General features: G+C 37.1%; 1 protein-coding gene and 1 long non-coding RNA gene across 9 annotated transcripts in view; one reads left to right on the plus strand and one right to left on the minus strand.

Moving 5' to 3' along the window:
- LOC117611102 (uncharacterized) overlaps nucleotides 1-12,955 on the minus strand; it is a 144,429-nt gene that overhangs the window by 13,092 nt on the left and 118,382 nt on the right. Inside the window, exon 6 of one of the 8 annotated variants that reach the window (XR_013062601.1) lies at nucleotides 5,607-7,012. The exons of the other annotated variants lie outside the window; for them this stretch is intronic. The gene's annotated coding sequence lies outside the window, so the exon portion shown is untranslated. Of the gene's footprint in view, nucleotides 1-5,606; nucleotides 7,013-12,955 lie in introns of those variants that run through there. 8 annotated transcript variants of the gene reach the window in all.
- Nucleotides 11,191-12,895, plus strand: LOC143305577 (uncharacterized). The gene is made up of 4 exons (XR_013062613.1): nucleotides 11,191-11,620; nucleotides 12,055-12,166; nucleotides 12,318-12,573; nucleotides 12,677-12,895. It is a non-coding gene; the product is annotated as an uncharacterized LOC143305577 (long non-coding RNA).

A 12,955-nucleotide genomic window follows, 5' to 3' on the forward strand; every position in this document is an offset into this window, starting at 1 on the left:
ATACAGAGCAAGTCGCGTGACAAATTTAGTTCAGTTAGTAGTTAAAAGGTAGCGTCGAACTAAAAAGGCTGCCGATTAGGAATCGTCGCCAGAATCAGGCATTAGCTTGATTACGTCACTCGAACTGTGTCTGCGAAGGCAAGCGGAAAAGGGAACAACGTCCGAACGCTGAGTGATACGCACTACAGTCATACTGCCCTTCCCTCATTCTGAATGTTCAGATTGTCCTTTCTCGCTAAGTTTTGACTGACGCCCATCTGGATTTTTCACAACGCCCCATAAGAAACCTCGCTCAAAGAGGAGGTATAACGAGAGAAGAATATACCTCCTCTTTGCAATAATTCTGCAAATGTTTACATAAATTGTGTGTGAGGTATTCATTTATTTAAATTATTTCCATTCACTCAGAATATTGACTAACACTCCTTTGTATTTTTTATTAGTTTCGAAAAACAAAGTTGTTATAGGTCTCTGAAAATATAAACGTCACGCAATTGAGACGAGTTATATCTTAAATTTGGTAAGAGATAGGAAAAAGCTATTAATAACAGTTGAAAGGTATGACTTATGAAAAATATGAAATATCTCAAGAAATATTAGTTTTTTAAACATTGTACTGTTAGACATAGGCGCGTTAGCGAAATAGAAGAGAGGGAATAGTAGAGAGGGGAGAGAAGGAAATATAGACGCGAGCACGGCGGAACGAAGCGATTTTAGTTATGTTAATTATGTTATCGCGAGTGAGTTATGATTGTATATTTTTGTGTTTTTTGGGAGAAATAAAAGGTCTTGTGTTAAAGAACTTGAATTCTGATCTCGGGAGACGAGGCCCCTCCGTTTATTCTCCGTATATCGTTCTAATAGTACCATAGAATTTTTTTATGCAGAATGTTCCAAGGAGTTGATACGAGTAAAAAAGATGTGCAATTCTATTTAAATAAAAAGTGCATCTGCATTTTTTTAGTGCATCGTTGCATTCACGAAGAAAATGAAGTCATAGAAAAATAGACTTTTACATGAACAGCTTTTTCCTATCTCTTACCAAATTCAAGATATATGTAACATGTAACCCGCCCCAATTGCGTGACGCACCCTGTATGCTTATATCAATTAAAAAACATTTATTTAAAGAAGTTAATAACTTTTTCTAAAAATAATTCTCAGATTGCACGTTCCTTCGGTTCTTTAGAGTAGGCATATATTTTTCAGCAGCGATGCGTGCTACGGTGAGTTATATAAAATCCACGCGTTTGGTCTGTCAGAATTTACCGGAGCGGGATAATTCTCTGATTTGGGTTGAAAGAAGGATAGCATGATCACCGTACATCTCACTCTAAACACGCGCCAATGTTTGTACTTACAAATACTTGAGGCACTGTTACCTTCCTAGATCGTGTTGCGCGCACGCTTCCGAAATTCATATGGCACGACAGCTCGGAATTAGTCCTTTCAAGTTCGTAACAGAACACGCAAGTGGCTCCACCAGGCCCAACGAGAAAACTACTGTAATACCGACCTGCCAAATCGGAGAGGTCACGTGCCGTGTCTACCCCTTTTTGAAGTTTTCTTTGAAATATAAATTAACTTGCTTTCTTGTGTAAAAGCAAAGCAATCTCAAGTTTGTAATAAATATTGAAAGCAGAAAAAGTATTTATCTGATATTCATGGGACGATACGTTGAAACAATTGTATAAAAACACGTTACCGAAAAATTATAAACGTTATCTTTACTTTTATACAAACACATATGTATTATATTGTTTATATTCGTTTAATTAGTAGATTTATTTATACAGCTTTTTTATTTTACCGTTGTATCATTTTATGGCTGTTTTTCGGAAAACTGCCATGCTCTGATTTAGATGAAATTTTGCAAGTAAGCTTCTTTTTAGGAGAGGAAACATCTGTGAGAATGGTTTTTGATGATGCGAAAAAAAATTTTTTACCATTTTGATGTCATTCCCTACCTTACCTGTTTATGTATACAGGGTGTCCCATTTTAATCAATAAATGCGATTATCTCAAGAACTATTCGTTATTTGAAAAAATGTTTCATAAAAAACTTATTCTATGTTGAGGGGGACGTAACACCAGCGTCGCTATTTTGTTTGTAAGTGTACGCTTGAAGGTCATATTTTTTTTTTTTAATGGAATTATATAATTTTTTATGCACTATTCGATACATCTCGGTATTCTGAATAAAAATGTATTGACCTATTTATTTACAATATCTATTTACAAATGCTCGAATACGTTACTATGCAGATCAATACATTTTTGAATGAGTCGCTTAATATTAGCTTGAACATTCATAAGTATTTCCAGAGTGACACATTTGAATGCATTAGATATTTTCTCTTTTATATCTTCGATACTTGTCGGCTGACTGTCACATTTTCCAAGCACCATAATCATGTCGACAATTTCAGTAGGCAGATAATCACACATTTTGCTTGCTGTCCCTAACGATACTGGTACGATATTGAGAGACCTACGTTTGGGACATCGATATGTTTGTTTATATTTTGATGACCGCTACGCGGAACCGCATTTGCCTACTTTTCATAGAATACTACGTGAATGTACACTTACATACTTAATTATTCGTAATATTAAAATTTAACATAATTCAGTTCAACATAAATAGGTCAATACATTTTTATTCAGAATACCGAGATGCATCGAATAGTGCATAAAAAATTATATGATTCCATTTTAACAAATATGACCTTCATGTCTCCTTCGTGGGTACACTTACAAACAAAATAACGGCGCTGGATTACGCCCCCCTCAAAACAGAGTAAATTTCTCATGAAACATTTCTTCAAATAACGAATAGTTCTTGATATAATCGCATTTATTGATTAAAATGGGACACCCTGTATAAGTACTTACTGTCTACATGGAAATACAGTCTGAATAGGTTGGGTTAGTTTTTGGTGGGGGCGGTAATATGGAATACTCTTAATGTATATACTATCTACATGGAAATGCTGTTTGCAATGTATATTCCGCAGGTTCGAAGGTGCGAATTATGTGTTTGGAACAGTTCGCCCGTTACACTGCGCTGTGTCGACAAGGTAGGGAATGACGTTAAAATGGTAAACAATTTTTTTTCGAATTGCCAAAAACCATTTTCACAGATATTTCCTTGCGCAAAATGGAGTTTATTTGCAAAATTTGGCCTGAATCGGAGCATGACGGTTTTCCGAAGTTTCTCCCATTTTATACTGTAAATGAATAAGGCAATTGTTTCGATTTTTGAAGCGATTACCAGAAATTTAAAATCCTGTCGCAACATAATATAATAAATTGTTTTAAAAATTCGAACACATCCTCTATATTATTAAACATTAAGTATATTAACTTATTTAATGATATTGAACGAAAGAAAATTTCGATTAGATAAATGTGTATTACTGAAACTTGGTATACTAATTTTGGTCACAAACATTTCGCATCAAAAATAAATTATTTCCTTTTGCAAATGTTTATCTCATACCACTGATAAGAGGAATCGTAGAAGTAAAATTTCAGAGGACTCGCAGTCTGAGTTTTTCACGAATTCCTATATTAATAAACAAATACAAATTGCAATTCATATGAAACAATATAATGTATTACCAGTACTAGAAATTAGGAACATTTCTGACATTATATAAAAGAATGTAATTATTCGACGATCAAAGTTACCACCGAAACAAAAATAAGGTGCATTTGTTGAAAATAAAACTGAACGGTGGTTACATGCAGAGTTTGACAAATCATGGTAAATTGTACTTACCAAACAAAAACGACGCTCGCCTGACAATGTATGAAAAGTAGGCATTGTATAAAATGCCTAGGCAATATATAGGATACCTGGGTTTTGGGACAAAGTATAAAACGATAAATATTTCACATATACAATGCCAAAAGCCAAACCGGCAAAGTATAAGATACCCTTATTTTTTTCAGTAAGACAGTTCTGTATTTTATTTGATAATTTCTTTTTTCATCTATGTATTTTTAATGAAGGCTTTTTCTTGACTTTCTTTTCGAATTTTACTTTTTTATGAGAAAGACAATTAATTGCAATTCTACATTAAATTCTTTCCTTCCCTGTTACAACAATTAGGTTCATATTTGTTAGAGATGCTGAAGTTCTGTTTTTCAATGCGGACGCTTTATCTAGGTTCTAACACAACGGAACCTTCCTTATCTACTGCGTCTATATTTTTCGTTGCCTTTTTCGCTCTTCTCTTGATTTTTTCCCGAAAAAATCAGATAAAGGCTATAATATATCCGACGCGTCCGGGAAGACTCATCGGATCGTGACCAAACTTGGTATAGTGATAGACCTTGACCTCCACAGTAACCACCTTGAATATTATTCGGTGCACGCTTTTGGTTTCCGAGATATGAAGTTCGAAAGTTGGGTTTTGGACTTAGTCAAAATTCGATTTCATGGGAAATCTAAACTCATCCGATCGTGACCAAACTTGGTACGGTCTGGTTGCCATAGCGACTCTTCGGAGGAGATTACTGTTAACTTTTGAATCAAGAGAAGAGCGTTTTTTTCCTATCGGAAATGTAATTGGTCTCTCGGTACTTCGCTTATAATCGCATCGTCACCATAGACATATGAAAATATAGACCGAGCATAAACTGCTACTTTAAGCAAGGGGGGATCTGATATTCGGGACGAGTAAGGTACTCGCCTGACATCGATTTATTCCGGCAAGACTCGGTAGTATTCGGCTCACATTTCACATGTACCCTGAGTTGCATTGAACTTGTCGCAGTGAAGTTGGCCACGCATTCACTCACCGACGCGGCGTGAATGCGTTAGTGAAGTTGGCCACGCATTCACTCATCGACACGGCGTGAATGCGTAGTGAATTTGTAGCCAACTTCACTGCGACAAGTTCAATACAACTCATCGAACGAATGCGAAAAGCCGAACATACCGGAGTCTGCGCTTACGAAAATAGTCGAAGTCAGATGAGTTCCCCCCTTACCGCGATTATCAGTTACCTCTCGTACAAAGGTTCGGTCTATATTTTCATATGTTTACGATCGTCACTGCCCGGTTCACCCGTTCTCGTGTTCGTGCAATAATCCGATTCCGAAAAGGGACATCTTACTGTTTTTCTTATATATATACATATATTTTAAGTGAATAAACGTAATTATAAAATCGATACTCTATCAACTTCCACAATTCCAATAACATTTTATTTTTTCTTGTTATAATAATAAGAAAGTCCTATATTTTGTATTTCAATCTTTTCCTTATACGTCTTTTCAATAATAACCTCTTTATTACTCTGTTTTAATACTTTGCTTAAAGAGCATTTGTTATTCTACATAATGCCTAGGTATTACATACTACATACAATGCCTACGAAATTAAAATAAGTATTTGGAAAGGTATTTGGAAATACCTAGAAAATGGTAGCTAATTTTACAAGTTACACTCTGTATATGTATAGGTGAAATTACTCAGGATATTGATCTTTATAACATATATCAAAATCATTGAAGTAAGTGAGGTGTATCTTTTCTTCGATTATTACTAAAAATTTAATAAATGTTACATGAAGTATTGTTAAAACTGCCATCATATAAATTCAAAAAGGATGTATGTATGTACATTTAAAAACACTTAGCCTAAATGTAAACTGTATAGAGTGTCAATAATATTTCATAGGATTCACAGAACTGTATGGATGGTGTTAAACATTCAATTACTTAGGATTTTAAGAAAATACTTCCATAAGGGAAAATCTGTAAAATTTTCAAGAATTTTAATAGAGTTAGCTTTTCCATGTAAACAACAGACTTCTGTATATATAAATATTCTTCTTTCTTTACATTTATTTAATACAGAGTACATTTCCTAATTTTTCTTCTTTTTTCACTCTTGAAGAACCTTTTCTATTTGAAACATAATTTTTCAAACAAAACATTTGTTAGTATAAAAGAAACGGTTGGACCTTGAAGACGAAGTGCCGACCTCAATCAATATGCTAGGAATCTTTGGTTGAATGATTACTCGGATTTCCTCAAACGGTGCTGTATTTAGGAACGTCCAGTAAGGTATGGTAGCTGTTGTGAAACCAAACTTTGCTGATTTAGAAATGTGGAATGTCAATATGATCCTGCAATAGAGAATTAAAGGCTGAACTTTTCTTCAGGGACCCAAAAATTATTGCCTTTTTTTTTATATTCTTGAAGTATTTAACGAATGGAATCTAAAAATCCAGGTTTTAAGGCGCGGAATCCACCAGTTCAGAAGTTATGCATGTGTAAAACTGAGCGTTTTTAGCGTATTTGACAGGTTATTTCGACGCCATGTTGAGTTATAGCCTGTTGTTGTCCAATAAGTGGAGTCGCCGTCGGTAAAACAGAATTACATAAATTGCGGCCTAAACCGCTTTTATTATAAACAATATCCTCTCGGATTTGATAGAACCAGATGGTACTCACACTCAATGAATAGAGTCCAACTGGCAGCCGGCAAAGGATTGGATGCGGGGAAGAGTCAATTTAGCGTCGAAATAACCTGTCAAATACGCTAAAAATTCTCGGTTTTGTACACGTATAACTTCTGAATCGGTGGATTCCGTGCCTTAAAACTTGGATTTTTAGATTCTACGCGTTAAATTGTATTTGAAAAAGATAAAAAAGAAGGCCATAGTTTTTGGGCCTCCGAAGAAAAGTTCAAACGAATTAAAAGCTACAAAATAATAAAACACTTTTAAGAAATAAAACTAATGTGAGATAAATAAACATTTTTGTTTACTTTTCAGCAACATTCGCCGCAGTTATTTCTACGTTTAAATGATAGGCTCTGAAGGGGGTCGATCGTTTCATGCAAATCAATGACTACAGATGCAAAGAACTGGACATGCCTTATTATTTTCGAGGGGTCATGACTTAGGGAGTCCCAAACATGCAGAAAGCACAGTCGGTATAATAATCGTGCTTGTTTTACCAGTCCCTTTTTTACCGCACCGCTGAATGACATCTGAAAAGACCCAATTTTCACTCCCTTAGATTTTATTTCTTATTTTTTAGAAGTCAGTCAAAAGCAGCTCAAGACTAAACAACTGTTATTATAATTGTTTGACAAACTTGTATTCACTTCATGCGCCTCAGGAAATAAATCATTATAAAAAAGCAACTGAGTTATTATTTAACTTACCCAATTTCATTTCTGAGTTATTTATTTATGTACAAGCTTTATATTTCTGCATCCTTTACATCCCTACTTCGTTTATATCCCTGTATCCCTTACATGTCTGTATCTTTTATACCCTTGTATTATTTATATTCCTGCATCTCTTATGTACTTCACTAGAGATCGAAAAATCATGATTAAGTAAAAATCACTTAAAGTGAGACAGATGCTTTCCAAAGCTGCCAGGACAAAGCGAGTTGAACGCTGCAATCTACTTTTGTGTTCCTTAAGAAACAAGACTGCCGGACGTCTGAAGTTTTTTCTGACGAAAAAATTTTTACTGTCGATGCGAAAATCAATCGAAGAAATGATCGATGGCTCGCCCATGATCCTGAAGATGTTCCTATTGTTTCCAGAACAAAATTTCCGGCGAATGTTCACGTGCTAAGTGTTGTGTCCAGTGAGGCTGATGTCATGCCACCACATTTTTTTAACAAAGGGGAAAATGTCACAAAAGAAGTTTATTTGCGTGTTCTGACAAATGTAGTGAAGCCGTGGATGGAAACTGTGTCGTCTGGAAAGCCGTATGTTTTCCAGCAGGACGGTGCGCCCGCCCACACAAGTCATTTGGTTCAAAATTGGTTGTCCGACAACGTTGACATGTTTTGGTCCAAAGAATTCTGGCCTCCCAACAGCCCAGATTTAAATCCATTGGACTACTATGTATGGAGCACGGTTGAAAGGGTCACTAACAAGTCCGGACATCCAAACATGGCATCATTGAGAGCAACTATTGAAGCGACATTCGCCGATATGGACCGCGACGCATTAAAACGAGCCTGCAAACGCTTCAGACCGAGAATGGAGGCAGTCATTTAAACAGGGGGAGGATATATTGAGTAAATGTGGTCTTTATGACCTTATAAACAATTTAGTAAAAAAAATTTGTACACTTTTCCGTTTTTGCAATAAAAATTATGTTTGAAAATAATCTTTCATTTGTCCGGATTTTGGCGCCGCACCCTGTAATAGTACAGTCAACGCGGCAGGTGATAACCTAGAAAAAATACTAATAGATCACAATTTGATAGTTCACAATTTCGATGGTTATTCAAGGATAGACAGTAGATATGCCACGAAATCCAACATCGACCTTGTCATTACAACGTCAGACTTTGCTCACCTGGTGGAAACCAGACAACTGGATGACACATTCGGATCCGACCAGTTCTCAATCGGAGTGTCAATTGAAATTATTAGGTTGGGGAATAAGTTCGTAGCGCCTTTATATTTTCTTTTGTTTTACAACGATTCTTCTGCTGTTTGACAAAGTATTATAATATTCATTCGATAGAGCTCTTTCTGCTCTACAAAACTGTGCTAATGTTGCTCCACCAGTCACAATATCTAGTTGCAGACAAAAATTTCAAAGTATGCGTTAAGGTATTACCGAATCCGTTCAATCCTATAACACACGATTCCGCGCACAAATGAACGAATTATATTACGCTATACAAAGCACTCACACTAATCCGACACAGCGAAAGGTCGCACTTAAAATTGAGGAGGAAATGGTCGTTATATGTGCAACATTTGAGGGGTGAAATTGGCAAAATGGTATTTTCCCGAGATTCGAAAACGTTTATGGAAGCGCAAACACTCGCCATGGAAACGGAAGTTCGGTTAAAAGAAATCAGTTTCGACCGGTCACAATCAAAGCCGTACATCGCTGAAAACAAACAACATCCAATTGCCACGAACAATGCACCACCAAGACAGAGTATTACGCGACAAAATCAAAATCTACGAACTTCAAAATCGTTGCCAAAATGTGACAATTGTCAGAAACTGGGTCATATGACTGACAAATGTTTCATGAAACAAAATTTTTACTCAACCAGTCAAGGAAAATTACCACCTCGAGCGAATGCAATAGAAGTATCGAATCAGGAAGCGAAGGAAACGAGCGAACAAGAATTTCGACAGTGTCAGGACGACTCCGGCACATACGAACACAACTTGGAGGAATGCGCGAACACGGACAGCTACTCCTGGACACGGGCGCAGGAACAAATCTGATGAAGGAAAATTTTATTTGAGATAAGACGAAACGGATTGACACGAACAAATCTTTTTACATGGGCAACGACAAACATACTTTAAAACAAAAGGTAACGCTTTACTCATTAGGCAAATATCACGAATTTTATATAATACCAGAAAGTTTCCCATTAAAGGAAGATGGAATTTTAGGATTACCATATCTCGAGAAATACGATTTTACAATTGATAATCGCTCCCTATGTTTAAACGAATATAGATTGCCACTCTTTGACGAAATTGAAATACCGCCTAAAAGTATATTTTATGATAACGAACGTAAAATAAATTTTATTAATACCGAAGACGAGACGATACGATTGAACAACATTGAAGTAACGGACGTTGACACAGATATTTCCGATAGATTTCTAAAACTTCGTGAAAAGATCAGACTACAAAATATCGAAAAAATAATTTTTAATTATTCAGACGTATTTGCTTTGGAAAACGAACCGATACCTTCGATAGATTTAACACAACATTCGATTATACTCTTAGGTAGTAGAATAGAATATTCGACGAGAGGATTAGATCTCAATTCAAATTTGCTTTCAAACAGTATACATTTTTTCAAATCAATAGATCTTTACCTGTAGCAGAAATAAGACCCAAGGAATCGTTACATCCTATCTAGTAATTTGGTTTATTAGTCACATCTGGTTGCCAGAACCCTTAACCTTAGCAGTAGTCTTTGTTTGCAGTTTTCTATTCATGTCGAGGTATTGCTTAGTTTTATTGCTCGCTACGGTCACTAGGTACACGCGGACCCACCGCGTACGTCACTAAGGCACCCCTGACAACGAATAAGGAATATTTTCCACCTCCACAAAAATCAGGCCAATAGGAATGGCTTATCCGAAAATTGTACTCCTTGCCCAGAATATAAAAACCTGAAGCAAGTTCCCTAACGAGACATTCTCGTGAAGACACTCTCTTGAAATTACTCACACACTCTTCAAAGGTTCATCAAATAAAGTAGAAATACAGTATAGTACTCACATCAAGTGCATTCATTTTTACATACAGTCTACTTATAGTTCAAAACATTGAACTCCACCGCAACGTTCAATCGTCGCAAAATATTGTCGACGCTGAACTACTCAAACTGCGGCACCAACTTCCAAGGAGCGGACGCACAGTTGAAGAAGTAATTCATGGACAGCATACGCGAGAACCAGGACATTGCAGCTCTACTCGCTCAGGATGGCACTCAGTGGCATTTCAACCCGCCTGCCGCTCCACACAAGGGTGGAAAATGGGAGTCAAGTTTCTCAAATTCCATCTGAAGAGGACGATTGGAGATGCTTTGCTGACGTACGAGGAATCAGTAACATTGCTCACGCAGATCGAAGCCATCCTCAAGTCAAGACCGTTAGAACCACTCAGCGACGATCCAGACGACGTCTCAGCCCTCTCACCAGGACACTTCCTGATTGGATCGCAGATCAACGCAGTGCCAGAACCAACGCTTCTCGATGTCGCAGCCAACAGACTGTCAAGCTGGCAGTTCCTTCAGCAGCGCCTCCAGCAATTTTGGAAGCTCTGGTCCACGAGGTTACCTGCAACGACTCCAGGCAATCTCGAAGTGGCACCATCCGTCAAATGAGATCAAGGTAAGCACTCTTGTTCTTATCACTGATGAACACTTGCCCCCAGAGAAATGGCCCATGGCACGGGTTCTCAGACTCCTGCCCGACAAGGACGGATTGACCAGGGTCGTCGAACTAAAGACAGCAATCACGACGCTCACGCGGCCCATCGACAAGCTGGCGCTACTTCATCAGCCTTTCTGGACAACGCGGACACACAGACCACATGAACGACCAGTCGCTGATGGCCGGGAGGAAATGTTGGCGAAATTCCCCAAATCAACGCAGAACGACGAATTAAGCAGCGAAAATACTTCGCCGGTGCGTCGCTACCGAAAGCGGCAGCACCTCTTGGGCACTCTTTGTTCACGCGGTCCCCTCTCTACGCTGGAATCGGCACGATCGACGCCATGATCGATTTTCCTTCTTCTTGATCGTACGCTTAGAGTGAACGCACGTGTTTCCTGCCCACGCTCGCTATACGTATTAATTACGACATTTTGCTCACGCGGTACAATCTGCTCATTGTTAATATAACAATTATATTCTTGCACGCGCCGTGTCCGCGTGTATATTACCGTGTGCCGCTGCCGCGACGACGAGCCAGCAATTAGCCTTGAGCGTCAGAATAGCGAATATAGAGAGAGCGAATAGCGATTTTCAAAAGCGATCCATAGTATAGCGTGGAGATTTTGAGAGTGGAGTGCAGAAGCCAGTTTACGGAGCGATTTGAAGTGTGCGTATGGAGAGGTCCAATTTTGTGGTGAGCCCTTTGAGTACCCAAGATTATTGTAGAGTTTAAATCCCGATAACGGTGCCTTCGCGTTCGCGTATTACGCCTTTCGCGTCTGGTGTTCCGCGCCTTCTCGATAATCCTTTTTCAGTTCCCTTCTGAATTCATTCCTCAACGCGTAACGTAAAGAACTTCCAGTGAACCCTCCCGACCTTTGAGAGTTCCCCCCTACGACAGTCCTCCTCCCGTATTCCCCCGCGTAGTAATTGTTACGGCAAAACCAGGATAAGCCACGTAACCCGTCCCCTGTAAACCCCTAGTTTTCTTTCCCTTATTCGCCACAGCGAGTGGCTGGCGCCCAACGAATTTGTAATTGTGATTATATTTGTCATTGTAAAGAAACAAATAATATAGAGTGCACCCACGTAAAACAGGTTACAAGGATTAATCCTTAAAATTTTTAGATGTCATCCAAAAGAGCATATTGTATTAAACAAAAGCGACCTGCAATTCTGTCTGATTTCGATTCTGCGAGTGAAAGCTCAGAAATTCAACAACCTAATACAAAAACACCAAGTAAGTAGAAAAAAATGCCACTTATGTTAAATCTTACTATACATGTAAAAAAATTAATAATAAATTAAATAGATAATAATAAATATTAATACACATAAACGAAATAATAATAATAATAACAATAATAATAATATTTTATGTCGTTGTACAGATACAAATATTATAACGAAGAACCATTGGCATTGTTAAATCGTCAATATATTGAACTCAAGTATGACATTAAACAAATTTTTAATAAATTAAAATGTATCGAAAGATTGTTAAATAACGTAGCAGTTACTGGAAGTACTTCTGGAAATGTGGATGGCGAAAAGTCTTTTTTAGGCCAATTGCCACTGGCATCTGTCACCGAAATCAATAATTTTGATACTATGATATCAGAAAGTTCTGAAAAATTTAACTTATTGGTTTGTATTCCTAAAAATCTATATCGATAAAATCATGGTGCTGCATTTTTACAATAATAACGTTTTTTAATTTTCATCAAATAAATATTGGCCTACTTTTCAGGTACAATTACTATATTTAGTTGGCGGAGAAACAAATAAAAAAATAATATACAACATGCTTCACAAATTAATGACGAACGAAGCAGTGACGTTTTATTCGGGACAGGGAAGAAAAAAAAATTATCTTTTATTAATTTAAAATTATATGATGATGTAACTGGTAAGTACTAATCATTTCTACATTTGGTTATAATATATCTTTATTTTTGGCGACAGCCCAGTCAAGGATAAAATAATCTATTTAAAAAATGTATAAATACATATTACAATAAAATGTTTT

This window comes from Osmia lignaria, chromosome 8, assembly GCF_051020975.1.
Source record: "Osmia lignaria lignaria isolate PbOS001 chromosome 8, iyOsmLign1, whole genome shotgun sequence".
NCBI classification, from domain to species: domain Eukaryota; kingdom Metazoa; phylum Arthropoda; class Insecta; order Hymenoptera; family Megachilidae; genus Osmia; species Osmia lignaria.